This window comes from Notolepis coatsorum (assembly GCF_963971535.1).
Source record: "Notolepis coatsorum genome assembly, chromosome: 16".
NCBI classification, from domain to species: domain Eukaryota; kingdom Metazoa; phylum Chordata; class Actinopteri; order Aulopiformes; family Paralepididae; genus Notolepis; species Notolepis coatsorum.
The window spans coordinates 100730471-100754161 of NC_140180.1; positions in this window are offsets into that span (position 1 = coordinate 100730471).

Below are 23691 nucleotides of genomic sequence, written 5' to 3' on the forward strand. Positions count from 1 at the left end.
TCTCCCTCTTCTCCTTCTCACTCTCTCTAACACAGCAGTTCCCAAACTTTTTTGGCCGTGCACCCCCTGTCACCTCCCCACCTAGCTGACCCACCCCCCAATGGGTTTCTGTTAGAAAAAAATGTTGCTGGTCTCCGTGCACAGATGAAGCACACCTGTGTCAGACACGCCCGATACATTATTGTTTATTATTATTATTAAAACGTACGTTTTTTATTAAAACGTTTCTTGAATTTCATGATTTACACAGTGAAAATCCCCATTTGAAATAATGTATATTAGTTATATTTATTAGGCATAAAAAAAAATTTGTTTGGTTCCTGTTGGTTGTTAGTTAAGGCCATGAGTAGGTAGGGAATTTATTTTATTTAATTTTTTATTTTATCTCTTCCCACGGCGACTATGGATAGGGAATTTCTTTATTTAATTAAAATGTTCACGACAACATGGATGCATGTACTCTGCCAGCATGTTTATTATCCATAATACTAAAGGTTTGACTAAGATTTATCTATCTATCTATCTATCTATCTATCTATCTATCTATCTATCTATCTATCTATCTATCTATCTATCTATCTATCTATCTATCTATCTATCTATCTATCTATCTATCTATCTATCTATCTATCTATCTATCTATCTATCTATCTATCTATCTATCTATCTATCTATCTATCTATCTATCTATCTATCTATCTATCTATCTATCTATCTATCTATCTATCTATCTCTCTCTCTCTCTCTCTCTCTCTCTCTCTCTCTCTCTCTCTCTCTCTCTCTCTCTCTCTCTCTCTCTCTCTCTCTCTCTCTCTCTCTCTCTCTCTCTCTCTCTCTCTCTCTCTCTCTCTCTCTCTCTCTCTCTCTCTCTCTCTCTCTCTCTCTCTCTCTCTCTCTCTCTATCTATCTATCTATCTATCTATCTATCTATCTATCTATCTATCTATCTATCTATCTATCTATCTATCTATCTATCTATCTATCTATCTATCTATCTCTCTCTCTCTCTCTCTCTCTCTCTCTCTCCTCTCTCTCTCTCTCTCTCTCTCTGATTCATAATCAAACCAGACCTCCTGCAGGCAAGCACTGTGTGTGTGTGTGTGTGTGTGTGTGTGTGTGTGTGTGTGTGTGTGTGTGTGTGTGTGTGTGTGGAGCTTGTGGTGGTAGTTTGAGTGGCTATAGACCGCTGCACTTAAATATAAACATTAGTCTACCTGGAGACTCAATGAGGTAATTGTAGATGTCGCCATAAGACGCGTCTGGCCATTTAGTGGGATCATTTTTTCATTATCCTGTTCGGCTGAAAGGACACTGGCCACCGAAGCTCCCCCCTCTGAATGAACAGTCCACATTCATTCGCTCGTCGCCTCGCGTTGTCCAGACTCCGTTGACAATCTGCGCTTGTGTATGGGGAGTACTGTAGGTGCTGGAAAAGGGACTTGATCTCGGCCGATTTAGTTCTGATCGATTAGAAATGGGTCGCGCCGTGTTCAGGAAACTCAGGTACATACAAGTCTATTCGATCATGTCTCTAGCGCCCCCACAGCCGTAGCTGCAACCACTTACATCACGGCTCTCATCCACATTCATTCATTTGCTCCTCCCAAACCCCCCCGCCCCCCCCCCGCTATCTCCTCCCCGATTTCAATGTAACGCGGAAGTGCAGTGGTCTATAGCATAGATATAGAATATCTATGGTCTATAGGGGGCAGCTTAGTCATGTGACTCAGTTGGTATTGCTGATTGGCTGCAACACGGTATGTTTACAGCCAACAGGTCTATTGGACCCTCATCTTTCACTGGGGTTGGTGGGCTCTTTGGAGATTCCAGCAGAGGGCACACTTTCAGCTCTTGTGACTGGGATATTGACCCAGCTTGCCCCTTCCCTGGGTGTCAGCTGGCTCTCAGGCTGTCACACACACCTCCCTTGTCTTATAGCTACAGTCGTCTCCAGTTCCAAACGCATCTTTTAGTGTGGAAAGGTGAACGGTGCCTTCTTCCACCATTTTGGTAACTCTACCTCTGGGTGTTTGTACCAAAGACCACCAGCTGTCCTGTTGTAATTAGCATAATAAATATAGCTGGTTAAAGACCGGGGTGAGTTCTGTCCTTGAAGCGTTTGCAATTGAAAAGTCACTACAGTAGGTGCTCTGAGACACTGGAATATAATATTATATATGACAATGTGTTTTCAATTCAAATCAATTCAGTTTTATTGTCGTTGTTTAATGAGTGAGGCACATATACAACACCATTGTCTGTGTCAGAGACAGTAGAGGGCAATCAATAAAAAAAACTACATAAATCATCATCAGCATAAGACACCTAGATACCTAGATACAAATAGAATGTATTAAAATATAAGAAATCTATAGGAGACAGTAGAGTAGACAGTAAAGTGCAGCATTCATGGTGGTAGTCAGATAAAGTGACGGTGCATAATAGTGCATGTGATGGTAAAGTGGTTAGAGTGCAGAGTTCATCAGGGCTACAGTCCTGGGGGAAAAGCTGTGTTTGAGTCTTGTGGCGTTAACCCAGAGACACCTGTACCGTCTCCCACTTGGCAGTGGAACAAACGGTCCATTGCAGGGGTGCGTGGGGTCAGGATGATGCTGCGCCCTCTCCGCATGCAGCGCTTCAGGTAGATGTCCTTGATAGTAGGTAATTGGGTGCCTCATGTTCTGAATGTATTCCGGTATACACCTGTGATTTATTGAAGTATCTTGAGTATGTGAGTGAGTTTAATCCTCAGAACATTGAACAGAGTCTACTGTACATTTAAAACAAGTATTGATGGATAATCAATTCAGTGGGTTGTTGGACACACAACCTGAGATGAGTCAGCCTCTGTGAATCGCCTCCAAGTGGAGTGAATGAAGGAGCTGACAGGAAGTGACCTCGGGCCTGCCCCGTTGTAGCCATGATGAAAACAATCCTCTTCCACACAACCTCTGGTGCTGACGCTGAAGTGAACAGCCTGGGAGCTAGAGCCCAAGGTCCCTGCCTCGGCCCCCGTCATCATGAGCAAGAGAGCGTTCCATCTGGAATGGAAAGAGAGACAATTTTTCCCGGGAATAAAATCCAGATGAAACGAATTGCAGAAGTACATTGCTTTACACAGGGCGTAACGAATGGAACAACATTCTGAATACCATCAAAACTGCTCAGTCACTGACTAGCTTCAAAGTCCAGCTAAAAAAGTGGATGAGGGGCAGGTTAGGATAAGGGTCCAGGCTCCTGAGGCAGATACTTTACAACCTAATGTCTGCCCTTGTTTGACCTGAATTGTTTTTATTATGCTTATTGTAATGTTTTTATTGTGATGTGATATTTGTAGGATATCAAGGAATAAACAATTGTATACAGGTTTCCCAGTACTGTGCTTGCTGCCGTGCCCTAAGGACCGCAATGGGAATAAGTTTAACTTTTTTGCGTAATCCTGATGAATTCGTATGCATACGATGTGTATTCTTAATTTGTAGAATACAATTAAATAAAATGTAATTAAATTCAAGACAAGCGTTTTGGAATCCAAACTAAGCTGAATTAGACACCTTGGACAATGAGTTAGATGAAGCGGACCATACATTGCTCACATTGGCATCATGTATAATATACTTCTAACTTGACTTTGTAAGGTTTTCCTACCAACACAGGATACAGGATTATTTTGCCTGTGAATCAGAGCAATGTGACCCTGTCACATTTCTTTATGTCAATTAAACATGTGTTAATTTGATTTGTATGTTATGTTGTAAGTTAATGAATACATTTGCGTGATATCTGTGTCAGAAACATGTTTGCATGTCCCTAGCCTCAGAATGTATGACTTTCAGCAAGACTGATGAATGTTAACTTAAAGCGTATTACAGTGTGTGCCTGTTAGACACACACACAATTAAATTGATTTGGTTAATTTAGTTATTAATCATACAGATTTTGATTAATCGAGGCAATATAATTCATAGTTATGAATTATGTTTACATGTGTGTGCAGAAGAATGTTTGCAACTGTATGTGTGTTAACTTGCGTGTACATAATGTCTGTGCGTATTTGTACTGTATATGTATGTGTGTGCCTGTGTATGTCCATGTGTATTGGTGTGTGTCTTCCTGTGATCATCTCAGTGTCAGTATGGATGTGACAGAGTCATTGACCTGTTCTCCAGGTCGACTCAGTGCTCCGTAAAAACGCTGATCCGCGAGGAACACAACCTGAGAAAAATTACACCAACCAAAACCTCTGATGTCAGAGGACACAAAGTCACACAGGAGCGGAGCAAAGTGCCCTGTCTGTGAGCCACCACTAGGGACAGAATGACTGAATGAATGATTGAATGAATGAATGAACGAATGAATGAATGAATGAATGAATGAATGAATGAATGAATGAATGAATGAATGAATGAATGAATGAATGAATGAATGAATGAATGAATGCATTAGTGAATCAGTAACATTGACAGCCTATGACAGTATTTTTTTGGGCCAGTGCCTCCCTATCCATTATCCAGGTCCCTTACCGCCAGTTAAATATAGGCTAATTGTCTACCCTGAATATTAGGCCTAACTATTATTATTCAAAAAGAAAAAAAAAGCATGTCATTGAATGCCAAAAGTTATAGTGTGATTGATCACTTTCTGGTGATATATCACATTCACACAAGTGATTTGAATTGACTTTACAACTGTCCAAAAAATGGCTTAAGTTAAAGGGACATAATTATGTGGTTCTTCAGTGCAAGGCTTTAATAAGGTCTCAATATTGATTACAAACAGCAGCCAATCAGAAGGCGGCAGTTTGACGCTGGTGCCAAACAAGAAGGATTATTTGTTCCAACGAAACAATAGCAGTCTACCAAAGAGTACGTCGGAGGCTGATGGGGGAAAAAAAGCTAAGATAAAAGATAAGATAAGATATTCCTCTATTGATCGCCTTGAGTAAATTCAGGACAGTGTAGTATTGGTACTGTAGGCTACCCTAAAGGCCTATTCATCCTAATGTTAGAAGGAATAAGCTAAATTGCTTTGAACTGCAGTGTGAGCCCTGAGCCTGGTGGTGCCGGTCTCTTCACAGCGGGTTGCAGAGTATTTAGCTTCAGCCGTAGCCGACCTGACGCCGTCAAGTCCAAGCGAGTGTGGTACTTGGACTGCCTGTGGAGGACCTGGCTGACTCCCTGCCAGTGATGCGTTCTTCATGGGACGCAGTGCAGCCAAAGTTTTGTGAGCAAAAGCGCGTGCACGCACACGCGCGGATGTGCACGGCACGCGCGTGCACACAGGAATGCGCTGCACTCGCCAACTCGCTATAAGTACCCACCTGGGCTACTTTGCATATCAATAGCGCCGGTCGTCAGGTGTGTTAAATACGTTCTCAGATACATTCACACAGAACTTGTGAATGAAATGTGTTACATTCCATTCGTAGAGGCAATTAAGCATTGTCTTTAGTCTGTGCTTAAGCGAGGGAACATTTATGCGCATGCGCGGGAGCGCGTGCACGCGCCCTGGAGCGCGCGTGCATGTGGCGTCATTGGCGTGCGTGCAACCAGTGTTGATATGACGAATGCAACACTGCTCCCTGCTGAACGAGGTATGTTGTTGGGAAAGCAAGAAGAAGAAGCTTGCTCTTCTCCCAGAGAGCCGGGTAACGCTGGGCATGTTTGATGTGGTGCTCGTTAAAGGAACTGAGGCAGAGAAGTTATTTCAGCCTGAAGCACTGGATCGTTTAACAGTCACAAATGTGCCTATTTCTGTTGTTATTTAGTTGCAGTGCCATGTTTGGCCACTGAGTGGCGCTCCATTGTTTGTACCTAATGTGATTTAACCTGAGCCAGTGACTTCTTCACTTCCTGTTCCACCTGACGTTCGACCATAGATATATATAGATATCTATGCGTCCGACAGCAGCGTAAACTTGTTATTGTAGTTCTCTAGTAACAATGTGGCTAGTACTGTAGTTGTGTTGTAATTGTATTGAATGCCGTATGACCAGGCATCGTATGTTTATATATTTTTTTGTAAATAATAAATGGGTTTGTCCCAAATCCCAAAAGCAACAAAGTCTGTTAAGCTCCTTTGCTAAGCTATCCTGGTGCTGTTATTTTTATGCTGTTAAGTTGACGTCACATAGCCAGACACATTACAAGCACCGCACACAGTGAAAAACAGTGAAAAGCTGTGTGCAAGCGATTCAGAAAAAGACCCTTGTCTTTAGCAAGGAAAGCCTCGTCCAAAAAAAGTTTTTGATCCCGGTAAAAGCAAGTCTAATGATAAAATAGTGTAAATGTGCATTCGAATGTAGGACTAAACTGCCATTTAAAAACAGACAACACACAAACACCCTCCAAGAACACCTCAACGCCCCCCTTTCAACTATTCTGCACCCAGCAAGGTGAACAAAACAAAAAACAAAACAAAGGTTGAATAGCAAAAATAACCAAATCTTAAAAGGATAGTTTTGGAACCAATAGCCTTTTAATTACCAATGCTGGGGTCGAGCTTGTGTCTGTACAAGCTGACTGAGGCTCACAGAATTATATTGTGTCTGGACTTTGGACTGAGAATACTCCACTAATCAACATCATCATAGTAAGAAATATGGATAGGGTTCCACAAATCTGAACTATTCCTTTAATGTCACAAACAAATTGGATCAGTTGAGAAAGATAAAGAAAAATAAACATTTCCCATACAGACAAGGTCCAACGCTGCCAACTTCTCAAGGAGAGAGAGTCCCACGAGGATAGAGGAGGCCCAACGTGTAATTATTGATGTCCTGGCAGACCCAAGAATATCCTAATTTATTTTATTGAAAGGATGTTGATTAAAGATTTACCAGGTTCTGACATAATCAGAGGCTAGAACTCCTTCCACCATAGACCGTCTTCTTATGTCTCCTCTTTTCTATTCTTCTCTTCTCTACTCTTTCTTCTCTTCTCTCTATTTTATTCTCTGCTTGCCTCTCTTCTCTTCTCTCTGCTCTTCTCTTCTTTTCTCTTTGCTCCTCTGTCTTCTCTCCTCTTCACTTCTCTCATATTTTCTATTTTATTCTCTTCTTGCATCTCTTCTCTCCTCTCCTCTCCTCTTCTCTTTTATTTTCTCGTCTTTTCTCTTTTTATTTTTTCTGTTCCTCACCCCATATGTTTAATCAAAACCATACTGATCTTTCATAATCATATCTTAATGCTATCTCAAACCAGCACCTTTGTGATTCTAACTCTTTTTGTCACAGAAGCATCTGTCACTGAAATGTCTTTTCATTCCCACTAGGAAACCATAATATCACACATGGAAAATGTCCATGGCCATATGTCATTGTTCAGGCAGTGCTCTCGCATTCCTGCATTCAAAGCAGACTGTCGTCCACCCTACGTGCCACACTTCAATACATCCTTACACACCTTGATCACAGTGTCGTCTGACTTAATGAAAGATATGCGTGGGTGCACAAAGACACACACGCACATAGCATGGTCTTTGGGTGAGCCAAATAATATTCTTTTGCGCGGGGGGGGGGGGGGGGGGTGCGCGGCGCGCGGCACGCCTCTCAGGGAGGAGTCGGACTGTTGGAGGATACTGTGATCGCTAGCCTGTAGCCTGTAGGCCTTGTGTATGTATGTATGTATGTGACAAATAAACCTCTTGAATCCTGTCATATATTCAATCAGTTTCAGTAACTACAGAACACATAATACTAGACAACTCACTTGTTGAGGTCCGGCCGTCTGGACGGTCTGGGCTTCCACAGCACATTCCATGATAAAAAAAAAGTATCCATTTAGTTAGATAGATGATAGATCATCATCCAACACTGTCTACAGTATCCTATCCTGTGTTCTGATACGACCGCAGGCGCCGGCACGGTCACCAGGCGTTGTAATACTAATAATAGTCCCCACCGGAGCAGCACCAGCAGCAGGTGTAATTGTAACGGCGTCGCCTGTAGATGATCCCGCGGCCCGCCTCCTGCTGCTCTGTCAGCTTCACTGTCTTCGTGAAACCAAAATTGGTTAGGCTTACTTGTTTTCGTTTAGACATTATGCATTCCTGAGTGACCTTATTTACTGGCTGTCAAAACGATCACTGTGTCAACAAGTCACAGCCACAGGTTACAAAGTGGGTCAAGTTTGATTTGTGCCGTGCGTGCGTGCAGGCTGCAGCGCCGCCGCGCTCCGAATGGTAATTGCAAGAATAGCATGCATGCAGTGGCGAATCCTTATGGAAGCCAACGGAAGCCATGCCTCCCTATTAAAATATGAATTCATATCAAATATGAAATATGAAAAAAAAAAAAATAAAAAATTAATATAGTTTACATTCTTTTTCATCTGTGCATCTGTGTTATAATTTTTATTATGTCTCCCTCTTCTCCTTCTCACTCCCTCTAACACACTGTCAGACTCACTATGCTCACTGCAGCAGGAGAAGAGGCAGGGGGTAGGTCTCTTTCTCCAGGCTTCCAGCATGTGATTCATGTATCCAGTCCAAATCCGATCCTAGCCAATCAGATTCGAGCTGACTGCCACACCCTAAAAGTTTAAAACGGGACTGTGAGGAAAACACATTTCACATTTTCCCCCCTGGAGGCGGGGCAGGTCAGAACACGTCTGAAGTACGTCATCCCCTCGCGGGATTGATTGCAAATGTTATTAACAGAGCGGGCACGTTCGAAGCAGAGCACACCACTGTGGATATAAGGATATTATGATTTAAAAAATCTATCTGGCAAGAGAAGGACCACATTATTGACCAGGTAAGCACTGAGCAGCCTGACTAAGGACTAACTAACGTTATCAGGCAAGCTTGTAGACCCTTTCATACCCTAACTTTCTCACTTTATATGTATATGTTGTGTCTGTCCACTATGTTTGTTAATTTGTTATCTCCCCCCCCCTTATGTAAAGCGACCTTGGGTCCTCTGAAAGGCGCTATATAAAACGAAGTATTATTATTATTATTATTATTATTATTATTATTATTATTATTATTATTATTATTATTATTATTATTATTATTATTATTATTATTATTATTATTATTATTATTATTATTATTATTATTATTATTATTATTATTATTATTATTATTATTATTATTATTATTATTATTATTATTATTATTATTATTATTATTATTTCATGACTGCAATGCAAGCCAGGGGCTGGATTACGCAGTCACTTATTCCTCTGTAGTAGCCAGGTTAATGTGCACCATCAAGCACTGCTTAAAAGCTAGCGGTGGGTCCAAAATATATCGGATATAAATGTCAAAGGTACCCAGCGTTCCATTAGGGTTTCACACACAGATGCGGCGGGGTTTGAAAGCTCGGTGTAACTGAGGGGTACAATTCCCTGACTGTATTGATAAGTATGGTATCATTAAACCACTACCGTCTTATGCACTTTAATTACTGGCCATACAGTACATGATATATATAATGATGAACACTTCCCACAATGAAATCGGTTCCACACAAAGTTGTAATTAAGTATTTATTGCAGCAAAAGGTACATAATATACTTCTATATTTCACTTTGAATGCGCTTATAAGGCAAAGGAATGTGCATAGGCAAATCAACAACGAATGTCCATTCTCTGGTTACGCAGGAGGTAATTATACAACCTGAATCTTAGGGAATTATATCTATGGTACACTAGTAATATAGCGGGAGATACTGGAAGGGTCCCCCCGGTTGTAAGCCAGCAAGGGTAGAGGATCTGTCGGTAATAGAGTCTGGGTCAACGATGATAAGGAGACTCCGAGTACGGGAGACGGTGCAATAAGATCTTGATCCACAGACGAATACAGCTGTTCTCCGTAGCCTGTAGCTCCACAGGGAAGAAAGCTAGCCTGCCTCAGGCTTCTGAGGGGCAGACTCGACGTGGCTCCTCACAGGGTAAATCCCACACACGTGTGGGCGTCGGCGATTCTCCGCTCCATTAATCACAGGACCAAAAGCAAATATAATCCAGCCGTAAAGGGCTATGCAGTCGTCGGGTAGATAATCCAGTGTACATGTCCACACGGTCCTCGTCTAGGGCTCCTCGGGTGAAAGCGCCATGAAAGCAGCCCAGCCTGGATAAGCACTCTAGCTGATACGAGGAAAACGTTGGTGATGCTGGTCACTGTAGAACTTTAGCCGCACGATACACTATACACAAATAGACTATTACTGACTTAATAGAATATGTCGCACTCGACGGTATAGCACCAAACTCTGACACTTCAGTTATTAATTCGCACGCGGTCTCAATGCTCTATTTGGGGCAAACAGGCCATACTTCACCGCACGTAGTATCGTGGGTGAGGCTTCAACTTATTGGGTAACATACTTCTGTATTCACCTGCGCCGTATTTATACGCTTAGATGAATAAACTAGTACCAGCTTTATTCCTGTCTCATATCCTTGCGCAATACCATTCATGTCCAGGCATGTCCCCGGCGGTGACTTTGAACCTGACTTTGGAGGCATGGCCTTGGCGCCTGTGGACCGCTGTCCAATAGGAGAATGAAATATTATGGTCTGTACTAGGCTAAAGGGATATTCCGTGTATATGTACAAGGAATATACAAGGGATATCAAACGATATACAAATATTATGCAATATATATCAATCAATAAATATATATATTCGGTTTAATCTGATCCTTTGTAACAGCCGCCTCCTAATTAGTCCCACCTAATTAGCTAAGCAGAGACAGATTAACCGCACTGTCCACTACTCAATGTCTGTTGTGAGGGGTAGGGCAGTTCACAAATCATGGGGTCATGGTCGTCATCAATAGTCTCGGGGAGCCTTGGCAACTCTATTAGCCTCGCCACGGGTCGGGTGTAGATCCGCCCTTGGACGAGCACTTCGGCTGCTCGGACCTTTCCGTCGGCACCGGTGATCACTTTGCTTACGCGGCCAGCCGGCCACATAGCTCGGGGTAGTGACTGGTCGATAATCATGACGACTGTTCCTTCTGTCAAATTGTCTCTCTCTTTCACCCATTTCTGGCGGGTCTGTAGAGACGGTAGATAGTGGAGTAGGAAGCTGTTCCAAAACTTGTCAGCCAATACTTGACTGTACCTCCACATTCTTCGGCCGTTCGCTTCTTCAGGCCTGTACATTGTCTGTGGTAACGCAGGGTCCAGCCGCACCATCAAGAGTGTGTTGGGGGTGACTGGGTCGACATCTGCTACATCACTTGAGACATAACCGAGGGGCTTTGAGTTCAATACTCCCTCGATCTCCGTGAGGACTGTCATTAGGACTTCTTCCGCCACGGTCTGGGCCCCAAGCACGGCGTACAGGGCTGTCTTTATTGAACGTACTTCTCGTTCCCAAGTTCCACCGAAGTGAGGTGCATTCGGGGGATTAAACTGGAAGTCAATCTGGGATGGAGCGAGGTGGGTCTTAAGTTCTGGGCCCATAGCTTGGAAGCTCTCTCTCAGCTCTCTTTCTCCGCCTTTGAAGTTTGTCCCGTGATCAGACAATAATATAGACGGTTTGCCTTTCCGCGATGTGAATCTTCGGAAGGCCATAAGGAATGAGTCTGTGCTCATGGTTGGAAGGAGTTCTATATGCATAGCTCGGGTGGTCATGCATTTGAATACAATACCCCACCGCTTCTCGGTTCCTCTTCCTTTCTTTACATACAGCGGGATAGATTGTTGCTTGCGTGGGGCTATTCTTGAGCGAGCCAGGATGAAAGCAGTATGTATTTCTCCTCTCTCCTCTCGGGCACGCAAGTAGGCCACCGAACCGTAGGCTACTTCGGAGGCGTCGCTGAAGACGTGCAGGTCCATCTGGCACGTCTCCGGCCTCACTGGGGGTGGGAAGTAGCTGCGGCGTATGTTGACACCTGGGAGTGAGCTGAGTTCTGTCTCCCACTCTCTCCATGTGGATGCAAGGTGTTCGGGTATGGGGTCGTCCCAGCCCTGGTCCTTGTCCCATAACGCTCTTACAATCATCTTTGCCCTGGTGGTGTAAGGTAGAATACATCCCAACGGGTCATATTGTCTGGCGAGTGTTCTGTATACACTCCGTCTGGTGGTCGGTAGTGCAGTCGACCTTCCCTGCTCCTTGGTCAGGGGTGTGTGTTTATAATGGAGCGAGTCTGTTTTGAAGCGCCAGACTAGTCCTAATGTCATTTCTTGGGCTTCTCCTGGGATGGTCGCCATCCAGGTCTCGCTGCTTGCTGCCTTGTCCTCGGGGGAGAGGCTGCGCAATACTTGCGGGTCGCTGCTGGCCCACTGCCTGAGATCAAAGCCGCCTTTGATCAGGGAGGCGCGGAGCTTGAGTAGAAGGGCCTCGGCTTCTTCTGGCGTCGAGAGGCTTTACAGTTGTCCACGTAGAAACTATTTCCTACACTTTGTCGGACCTCTTCATCGGCTGCTGGGTCCTCTGCGACGTGTTTTTGCAGTGCAAACGTAGCACAGCATGGGCTGCATGTGGTTCCGAAAGGGAGGACTTCCCATTGATAGATGGCTGGTTGCTCGTCCCCGATCCTCTCTCTCCATAGGAACCGCAGCAGGGGCTTGTCCTCCTCCACTAGTCTCACCTGCAGTAACATCCCTTTGATGTCGCCGCTGATGGCCACCTTGTCTTGGCGGAAACGTAGTCACACGCCTAGTAGAGAGGGGCCTAGTGTTGGGCCGGGCAAGAGCTCTTTATTCAGATTTTGTGATCCGATCTGGTAGCTGCAGTTGAACACAATACGATCCTTGCCGTTGTGGTGGACTTTGTGGTGCGGCACGTACCATGATTCGGTCGTCTGATCGGCCTCTTTAATGTCAATTTTCTTTATGTGTCCCGCTGTGATTAGCTTGTTAATCTCAGCGCGGTACACAGTCTCTTGAGCGGGGTCTCTGGCTAGGCGCCGCTCTGTGTTCAATAGATACCGCTCCGTCGCTTCTTTTGGGGCGTGGAAGGTAGGCATACCCTCTCGCCTCAGGAGTGGAGTTGCGTATCTCATCACTCCGTTGACTTTGACTCTCTTTGTCCCCTGCTCGAGGAGGGCTATAGCGTAAATGTCTTCCTTGGAACGAATGTCTTTCTTTTCGTTCTTAAAGGGCATTGTCTCTAGTGTCCATAGCCTCTCGACATGCTGTAGGAGGGTGGTGTCTTCTTCTGTCACTCTGGAGTGGAGGCAGCTAGTGGCTGCTGTTCGGTTAAGGGACCTAGCGAGGGGGCCTTGTAGTGTCCATCCTAGGCGGGTCTCGACTGCTGCAGGACAGCCTCTGGGCCCTGTGTGGACCCGGTCCATCGGGACGATGAGGTCTGCATCGTCGGAGCCTATCAGCAGGGTCGGGGTGGCACCGTCTATGAGCGGTATAGGTAGTTGACGCAGGTGCACATATTTATCCATCAGCTTGGCGATGGGGTAGGTGTACTGCGACAGGCCTATTTCTTGGCTGGTGAAAGCGTTAGTAATCCTATACCGTCTCTCTGGCTGCCTGCTTGCTGCGATAGTGAAGGAGACATTCTCGCCCTTTATCGTCTTTAGATCTCTTCTTATTGTCCGAATCGTCATCTGGTTTTCGCTCCCCCGCAGCCCCAGCTGGGCCGCAGCGGACGCGAGGAGAAGGGTCTTCTCTGACCCGTCGTCAAGGACGGCGTAAGTGTCCATGACCTTGTCTTGGTAACTCAATGTTACGCGGACCACCTTTAAGAGCACCCGGGCGCCCCCGCTGCTGGCGGGGTCAATGTACATAACACTTGCCTTTGTGCTGCTTGAGGGTGCAGGCTTTCTTCTGTTACTTTCGTGTAGGACGTCTAAGTGGGCTCCGTCACACCGACTACACCTCTTCTTTAAGCGGCAATCGGCTGCCATGTGACTGCGCGCACATCGGTAACAGCGTCGGTTGGCCTTTATCCATTGACTCACCTCGTCGGCGGTCATCTTCTTGAACGTGTCACATTGTGACAGCCAGTGTTCATTTTCGCAGTACGGGCACACCATCTTCCACTTCTCTTTCATCGAGGGGGTACTGTGGTTCTTGCTGCTCGGTACTGATTCTGATTGGTGCATGACGGTCACCAATCTGCGGCCATCGTTTGCTCTCCTAGGTCCCTCTCTGGAGCTTGGTGTGCTCCGCATGAACGTATCCAACCGTAGGCTGTTGACTTCTCTCGCCAGGAAGTCGGCTAGGTCTAGGAGGGATGGCTCGGGACCGTTAGGATCACGGTGGTCTCTTAGCCGTCTGAAGCGCTCTTGTCGGGCGGGCGGAAGCTTCTCTAAAATCCTCTCGACATTAGAGTTCGCGTACAGTTCGTGCATACCCTTTTCTCTTTGCGCCCCCAGCATCCCTACCAGGGATTGTACCTTGATAGACAGGTCATCTAGTGAGCGATTGTCTGTGGCTGGGGGTAGGCGGTCAATATGCCTTATCTCTTGTATTACGTAGTCCCATATGCGTCCATATCTTTGGTCGAGTGCTGCTAGAGCCGCGGTGTATGGGGTAGTAGAGGTGGCATAGGCCAGCGCTATATTGTGCGCTCGGGGCACCTTGAGGTGCTTCAGTAGGATAGCATATTTGTACGGTTCATCAGCTACATCGGACATCATTGTCTCTAAGCACATTCGTAGCTCTGTGTACTGTGCTCTGTTCTCGTGTGTGAAGTCCGGGAACGTCGGTGTGCCAATGTATGATGCCATGGATGGCTGGCACATCGGTGAGCGTTGGAAGAGAGGCCTCCTAGGCGAGTCTCCTCTTACGCCTCTTGGTGGGCTGGTACCTGCTGGATACCATGGCCCGCGTACCCAGGTGCTGTTCCTCGGGGCTGGTCGTGCGTCAAGCTCACCCGTGAATTGAGTCAGGGGTCTGTATCGCAGAGCCGCGGGGGTAAAGCCTGGGCTGTACTGGACCTCCTGGTCCTGTGGAGTACTGTGCTGCTGTTGGGCTTGACTCTCCTCCTCTCCCTCTTCTTCTTCCTCTGGCAGGTCATCTAGATCCTGTAGTCGTCTATTAGCCTCTCCGCAGTGTAGACCGTTTCTTCCTTGTAGCTGGGTCTCACTTGGACCGGACGGGGAAGGGGTTCGGAGGGGGGTATAGGCTCTCTCTGGTGGTCAGACTCAGGGTCGCTTGATCGGGTCGGGGAGGGTGCCCTTGACCCTTGTCTTGACGAGGCCCTGGAGCCCCGTGCGGAGGGAGGGGGTGTTGCCCTGGTGATCAGCTGCTCCATTATCTGCGCTTGTAATCGGTCGCGCTCAGCTTCGCGTTTGGTGAGAGCGAGGTCGCGCTCTGCTTCTCTTTGGGCACCGGCAGCGGCGCGCTGGGCTTCGGCCCGGTCTCTTCCCATATTCTCTTCCGTCTGAAGGCGTCTAATCTCTAGACGTATACGATCTTCGTCGCTCCGTTGCTGCGCTTGAAGGCGTTCTCTTTCCATGGAAGAATGTTCGCGCTCACTAAGCGTCTGTGCTTGGAGTCGATCGCGCTCTGTTGAGGCTGCCAGGCTGGCGAGGAAGGCCTGTGCCAGCATCTTGTCCGCCTCGCTGGGGGAAGACGCTGGTTGAGGTGATCCGCTCCTGGTAGTACTCGTTGGAGATCCGTTCTCCTGTGGCGAGTCAAGGAGATCCATCTCCGGGGTGCTCGCCTCTTCTTGTAGTGGGTCGAGTTCCATCCCTGGAGGGCTGTCTTTATCCTGGAGCTCTCCGGGGACTACTTCTTCGGTCTTGGCGGGGGGTAAAGTCATGTCAGGTCCCTCCTGGTCCCCTCCGTGAGCTTGGTCAGTTACGTTAGAACCCACTAGGGCCTCTATAGGCGGGGTAGCCTGGTCGGTCGATAGGGTCGGACATAATTTTACTATCTACTTTTTCCGCGTTTACCGTCTGTAGAAAGCTAGGTAGTATATTGGCAACGTAATCCTCTAAGTACTGAGGTGTCTGCCGTCTACGCTGCGGGCGATCTATTTTAGGAGAACCGTTTTGTGGAGTGTTCATCATTGGCCATGTCAATATTAATACCACTATATTAATATTACACTAGTTACCCTCCGGCTCGAAGGCCCAATTGTAACTGAGGGGTACAATTCCCTGACTGTATTGATAAGTATGGTATCATTAAACCACTACCGTCTTATGCACTTTAATTACTGGCCATACAGTACATGATATATATAATGATGAACACTTCCCACAATGAAATCGGTTCCACACAAAGTTGTAATTAAGTATTTAATGCAGCAAAAGGTACATAATATACTTCTCTATTTCACTTTGAATGCGCTTATAAGGCAAAGGAATGTGCGTAGGCAAATCAATAACGAATGTCCATTCTCTGGTTACGCAGGAGGTAATTATACAACCTGAATCTTAGGGAATTATATCTATGGTACACTAGTAATATAGCGGGAGATACTGGAAGGGTCCCCCCGGTTGTAAGCCAGCAAGGGTAGAGGATCTGTCGGTAATAGAGTCTGGGTCAACGATGATAAGGAGACTCCGAGTACGGGAGACGGTGCAATAAGATCTTGATCCACAGATGAATACAGCTGTTCTCCGTAGCCTGTAGCTCCACAGGGAAGAAAGCTAGCCTGCCTCAGGCTTCTGAGGGGCAGACTCGACGTGGCTCCTCACAGGGTAAATCCCACACACGTGTGGGCGTCGGCGATTCTCCGCTCCATTAATCACAGGACCAAAAGCAAATATAATCCAGCCGTAAAGGGCTATGCAGTCGTCGGGTAGATAATCCAGTGTCCACACGGTCCTCGTCTAGGGCTCCTCGGGTGAAAGCGCCATGAAAGCAGCCCAGCCTGGATAAGCACTCTAGCTGATACGAGGAAAACGTTGGTGATGCTGGTCACTGTAGAACTTTAGCCGCACGATACACTATACACAAATAGACTATTACTGACTTAATAGAATATGTCGCACTCGACGGTATAGCACCAAACTCTGACACTTCAGTTATTAATTCGCACGCGGTCTCAATGCTCTATTTGGGGCCAAACAGGCCATACTTCACCGCACGTAGTATCGTGGGTGAGGCTTCAACTTATTGGGTAACATACTTCTGTATTCACCTGCGCCGTATTTATATGCTTAGATGAATAAACTAGTACCAGCTTTATTCCTGTCTCATATCCTTGCGCAATACCATTCATGTCCAGGCATGTCCCCGGCGGTGACTTTGAACCTGACTTTGGAGGCATGGCCTTGGCGCCTGTGGACCGCTGTCCAATAGGAGAATGAAATATTATGGTCTGTACTAGGCTAAAGGGATATTCCGTGTATATGTACAAGGAATATACAAGGGATATCAAACGATATACAAATATTATGCAATATATATCAATCAATAAATATATATATTCGGTTTAATCTGATCCTTTGTAACACTCGGCGTTGCTAATAAACATTTTAAATCATTTTTATAAACGAGTAACTGAGGCTGAAATGTATGCTTCCTCATTTTACAGTAGGAGCGCTCTGATGGCTGGGCGCGCCGCGCAACAGACACGTGAATGAATGAATGAATGAATGAATGAATGAATGAATGAATGAATGAATGAATGAAAACTTTATTTAACAGATTGCAGAATGGGTACAATACAGTACGGCTCAATACACACCATTGTTAAGGTGATGCAGTCCAGAGAAATACGTTTGTCTTGTCTTGTTTGTCTAGACTCTAGACGTCATATTCTCTCCCGGCCGTATGTATATTTCTCTCCCACCCACCCACCCCCTCCTAATGTACAGTCTCCTCCCCATCATATACTCTGTCAGGATCTATGGGTAACAGTACAGTATATTTGAATATCGTATATGTCACAAATGTAACCATACTAAATACCTGTATGTCATGTATGTCCCTATGCCATAAATGTCATGATGTCTTGTATGTCATAAATGTCACTATGAATTGAAAATGGGGGACCCTGATGTAAACAAGACAAACGTCTTTCTCTGGTCTGCATCCCCTTATACAATTGTGTGTATTGAGCCGTACTGTATTGTACCCATTCTGCAATCTGTTAAATAAATAAAAAGAAAGTTTGACTGGCCGCCGAGCCATATTGTAGTGTACATGGTGACTGATTGACTAAAAAAAAGAAAAAAAAAATAATAATATTAATAAAAATATTTAATAATTTTTTTTTTTATTAATTTCTTTTGGCTTCCCCTGTTATTTTACCCACGCAACGCCACTGCATGCATGATGCCATATTACGTGTGAATTAGTGCGCAAATCATTAATCATACATCCAAAATAGCATACGTTTATTATTATACACGATGATGATACAGAAAATTACAGAAAAATTAGAAATGCATGGCAAAAGTAGCATTTATTTTCAGTAATTTAGAGACCCCCCAAAAAATCACAAATCATGTATTCAGGGGAGCTGATGTCTGATCTAGGGGAGCTATAGCGGACCCAGCTCCCCCCGTGGATCGCACCCTGCGCACGCACACACACACACACACACACACACACACACACACACACACACACACACACACACACACACACACACACACACACACAGACACACACACACACACACACACACACACACACACACACACACACACACACACACACACACACACACACACACACACACACACACACACACACACACACACACACACACACACACACACACACACACACACACACACACACACACACACACACACACACACACACACACACACACACACACACACACACACACATACACACTGCAAAGAAACAGACTAAGAAATGACATTAACTCAATGATCACTGCAAAAAAGAATTTCATCAATCACAAAAACTGAGGAAAACAAAAATAAACCCTGTGAACTTTGGAAATTACTGAATAATCAACTAGGCTGCAGTAAAAAACATAAAACCAGATTTTCAAACATAAACATAAAGACAGATAACACGCTCATCACAGACAAGCTGGATGTGGCCAATTACTTAAAAATGTTCTTCACAAACATAGCCACAACACTGGTAAATAAACTACCCTCCCACATTTTGGGGTAGAACACATCATAGCCTACTACAATAACCTAGGGGTCTGCAAAGACGACTTCAAACTAGAAATGGTAACAACAGCTGAGGTACACAAAAAACTGAGCGCCCTCCAACCTAACAAGGCCACTGGCCATGACAATATCCCCTTCAAATTCCTCAGAGACTCAGCAGCCGCCATCGCCCCAGTCATCACACACATAATAAATCTCTCCATAAAACAGGGACACGTACCCAAAGACTTCAAAATTGCGAGAGTAACCCCCCTGCACAAAAAGGGCAGCAAATTGGACCCAAGCAACTACCGCCCTGTTTATATTCTTACCTCCATCTCGAAAGTCATGGAAAAAATAGTATACAAACAGGTCGAAAAGTACCTCGCAGAAAAAAATCGAATCTACGAATTCCAACATCCCACTCCACTGACACATGACTTCTCTATTTGAACGACCACATCAAACAAGAGGTGGACATGGGCAAATACTGTGGCATGGTCATGCTGGACCTACAAAAGGCCTTCGACACTGTCAATCACTCCATTCTAATTGACAAGCTAAAAGCAATTGGTTTTGATAGTCTATCAGTGAGCTGGATGCAATCCTACCTGGTGGGGAGAGAACAGATATTGGAGGTAAACGGTACCCTACCCCCCCCCCCCCCCCCCCCCCCCTACCAGTGAGCTGTGGTGTTCCACAAGGAAGCATACTAGGACCGTTACTGTTCCTAATTTATGCAAATGACATGTCGTCAGCTTGTGACTGCAACTTGTTCCTGTTCGCGGACGACTCAGCCCTGCTGGTCTCTGACAAGAACACAGGTTGAAAAAACCCTCAGCTCGGAAGTCGGCAGAATCTGCACCTGGCTCGCTGATAACAAACTATCATTACACCTAGGGCTGGGCGATTAATAGATATTCTCGATTAATTCAAATTGATTCGAATCGAATAATGATTTAGTACGATTTTGATTTTTTTTTTATCGATTTTCAAAAAAATTCAAAATAAAATTTGTTTTAAGAGTCACCTTTTATTTTACAAAAAGTGATGTTTGGTGAAAGTTAGATTTGCACTTTATTAATCCCAATAGGGAAATTCATTCTTGTTTGATGATCAAGAGGCACCTTTTATTTGTTTTAAGTGAAGTTTGGTGAAAAAGCATGTTATTGCACTATTAATGCCAACAGGGACATTCATCTTTGTTTGATCAAGATTAACCATTTATATATATATATATATATATATATATATATATATATATATATATATATATATATATATATATATATATATATATATATATATATATATATATATATATATAAATGGTTAATCTTGATCAAACAAAGATGAATGTGCAATAACATGCTTTTTCACCAAACTTCACTTAAAACAAATAAAAGGTGCCTTATTATATATTATATATATATATTATTTTTAACTCGGCAAGACCGAAGCTTCTCAGTTACAGCGAGTGACAATATTGTCACAAGGAAAGATGAAATTACATACCTGGGTTCCATCCTAGAGGCAAATCTTTCCTGTGACAAAATGGCATCCAATGTAATAAAAAAATTCAACCAACGAACTAGATTCTTGTACCGGATCTCCTCTCTGGTAAACAAGAATACCCTGACGACTCTGGCAGGAGCACTCATTCAAGGGTACTATGACTATGCTTGCACTTCATGGTACCAAAGCACCTCAAAGGCGCTAAAAACTAAATTACAAACATCACAAAACAAACTGGTCAGACTAATGCTTGACCTTACTCCTAGAACCCACCTCACCCCTGCCCACTTTGACAACCTAGGATGGCTTAGAGTAGACGACAGAGTACAGCAACTTGCAATGGGCCTGGTCTACAAGATACACTACACCACTCAGGTACCCATTGAAGGATGTCTATGTTTTTCAAGGTGTAATGTAAAATATTGGTGGGTATATAATGTAAAATATTGGTGGATGACAGCATCTACTCATAGTCATCTCAGAGGAGGAGGATAACAGAGAGAGAGTGTGTGTTAGGAGCTGACTAACCCCAGCAGATGAGGCTGTGCTGTTATCATCAACAGCTGATAGCCAGAGCGTTTGTTTGGGGTAAGTTAATATCAACATCACCGCTGCCATAGTGATTTGGGTCAAAAGACAGCGTGTCACATAGCAACGAGAAGAGGGGCCGGGCCTGTCGTTGCTATGGCAAGAATATTATAATGTGAGTTTCCTTCCGGGGAAGTTAGATTCAGATTCGACGCACAGACGAGAAGAGCTTGATCAGAGACTTTGAAACGATCCCCCGGGGAGGGGTGGAGGGGAGGACTGAAGTGCCACGACGACAGGGAAGGCCTTTTGGATAACAGCTAGGCCGCGACGACCACCGAGCGGGGTGAAAGGAGAAATCCATTAGAATAATGAATTTAGTTCCTTCTAAAGATTTTTCAAGGACAATACAGAACTGGTTTACATCTTGTACAAGGCTATGTTTATAAGAATAAACATGAGGATCTAAGGAAAGAGATCAAGTTGCAGTGTCGTTTCTTATGACTATGGACTAGGGGTTGCAACAGAGAGACGCACAACAGAGAGAGTCACAAAAGAGCCATGATGAGATGAGATTGGCTGATTGCCAGAATCCAACACCATGTACATGTCAAAATACTTCCCAAACTTGACCTTTGGGAAGTATTTTGACATGTACTGTACATGGTGTTGGATTCTGGCCATCAGCCAATCTCATCTCATCATGGCTCTTTTGTGACTCTCTCTGTTGTGCGTCTCTCTGTTGCAACCCCTAGTCCATAGTCATAAGATATACCACGACCACAACACCAGAGGGAGCTCCACAAATCATGTCAAACCCAGATTCGGCTCAAACAAGGGACTAAACACTTTCGCAATTATGCCACATCAATGTGGAATGCTCTACCCACAGCTGTAAAGGAATGCGAATCACTACCCACTTTTAAAACCACTCTCAAAGAGCACCTACGAGAGACTGCAATTCAAAACTGGCCCCTGTACATTTACATTTAGTCATTTAGCTGACGCTTTTATCCAAAGCGACTTACAAGTTCTGTATGACAAGTCATCAAGAAGGGTACAACTCTATCAGCTGAGTAACAATGTTCATCAAAGTGTTGCGTGTTACAGTGTAGGTTAGTTTATTAGGACAAGTGCATGACAGTAAGGTTAGTTGGGGTTAGATATTTTTTTATTATTTTTTTTTTTTATTATTTCAGATAATGGTTGAAGAAGTGCGTCTTTAGTCGACGGCGAAAGATTGGACGGGATTCGGCTGTCCTAACAGGGGTGGGTAGTTCATTCCACCATTGTGGGGCAAGGACTGAGAATAGGCGGCTTCTCTTTGATGACCCTCCCGGAGCTCGGATAGGAGTAGGTCTGAGGCGGCCAGAAGATGCAGAGCAGAGCGTAGGGGTCTTGAGGGTGTGTAGTTAGAGACCATTGACCGGAGGTAGGCGGGAGCGGTTCCCTTTGCTGCACGGTATGCTAGGTCGAGGGCCTTGAAGCGGATACGTGCAGCAATGGGGAGCCAGTGCAGGTCCCTAAGAATGTAAATGTCCAAAGCCAACCCCCTCCAATGTACAGTTCCCCCCCACCCCACCTAGTATATATATTAGAGCTGGGACTTTAACGCATTCATTTCTAGTATTTTCTATGTTGTATTTGTATGAATTGGTTAATAAAACAAAAAAAAACTACTTAATGTAATAGAATATAGCTGTGACGTCACACATCTGGCCATATGGAAATAAATACATCTGTAGCACCACTTTTCTTGGATCTCTACTTGAGTCCATACTGTAGGTGTCGATGTCCTTCAAGAATCCTGTATCTCCAAAAAGGAATAGTCTTATTTACAGCAGGACAGCAAACATTATGGTTCATCACTATGGTTACTATGGTTCATGATCACTATGGTTACTATGATTCATCACTAGGGTTTATCACTAGGGTTAATCACTATGGTTACTATGGTTCATGATCACTATGGTTACTATGGTTCATCACTAGGGTTCATCACTAGGGTTAATCACTATGGTTACTATGGTTCATCACTATGGTTCATCACTATGGTTCATCACTATGGTTACTATGGTTCATCATCACTATGGTTACTATGGTTCATCACTAGGGACCATCACTATGGTTCATCACTATGGTTACTATGGTTCATCATTAGGGTTCATCACTATGGTTCATCACTATGGTTACTTTGGTTCATCACTAGGGTTCATCACTAGGGTTAATCACTATGGTTCATCACTATGGTTCATCACTATGGTCCATCACTATGGTTCATCACTATGGTTACTATGGTTCATCATCACTATGATTACATACTGTAGGTGTCGATGTCCTTCAAGAATCCTGTATCTCCAAAAAGGAAAAGTCTTATTTACAGCAGGACAGCAAACACTAGGGTTTATCACTATGGTTCATCACTATGGTTCATCACTATGGTTACTATGGTTCATCACTATGGTTCATCACTATGGTTCATCACTAGGGTTCATCACTATGGTTCATCACTATGGTTACTATGGTTCATCACTATGGTTCATCACTATGGGTACTATGGTTCATCACTATGGTTCATCACTATGGTTACTATGGTTCATCAATATGGTTCATCACTATGGTTCATCACTATGGTTCATCACTATGGTTACTATGGTTCATCACTATGGTTCATGTTGAGCACCGGTCGTAA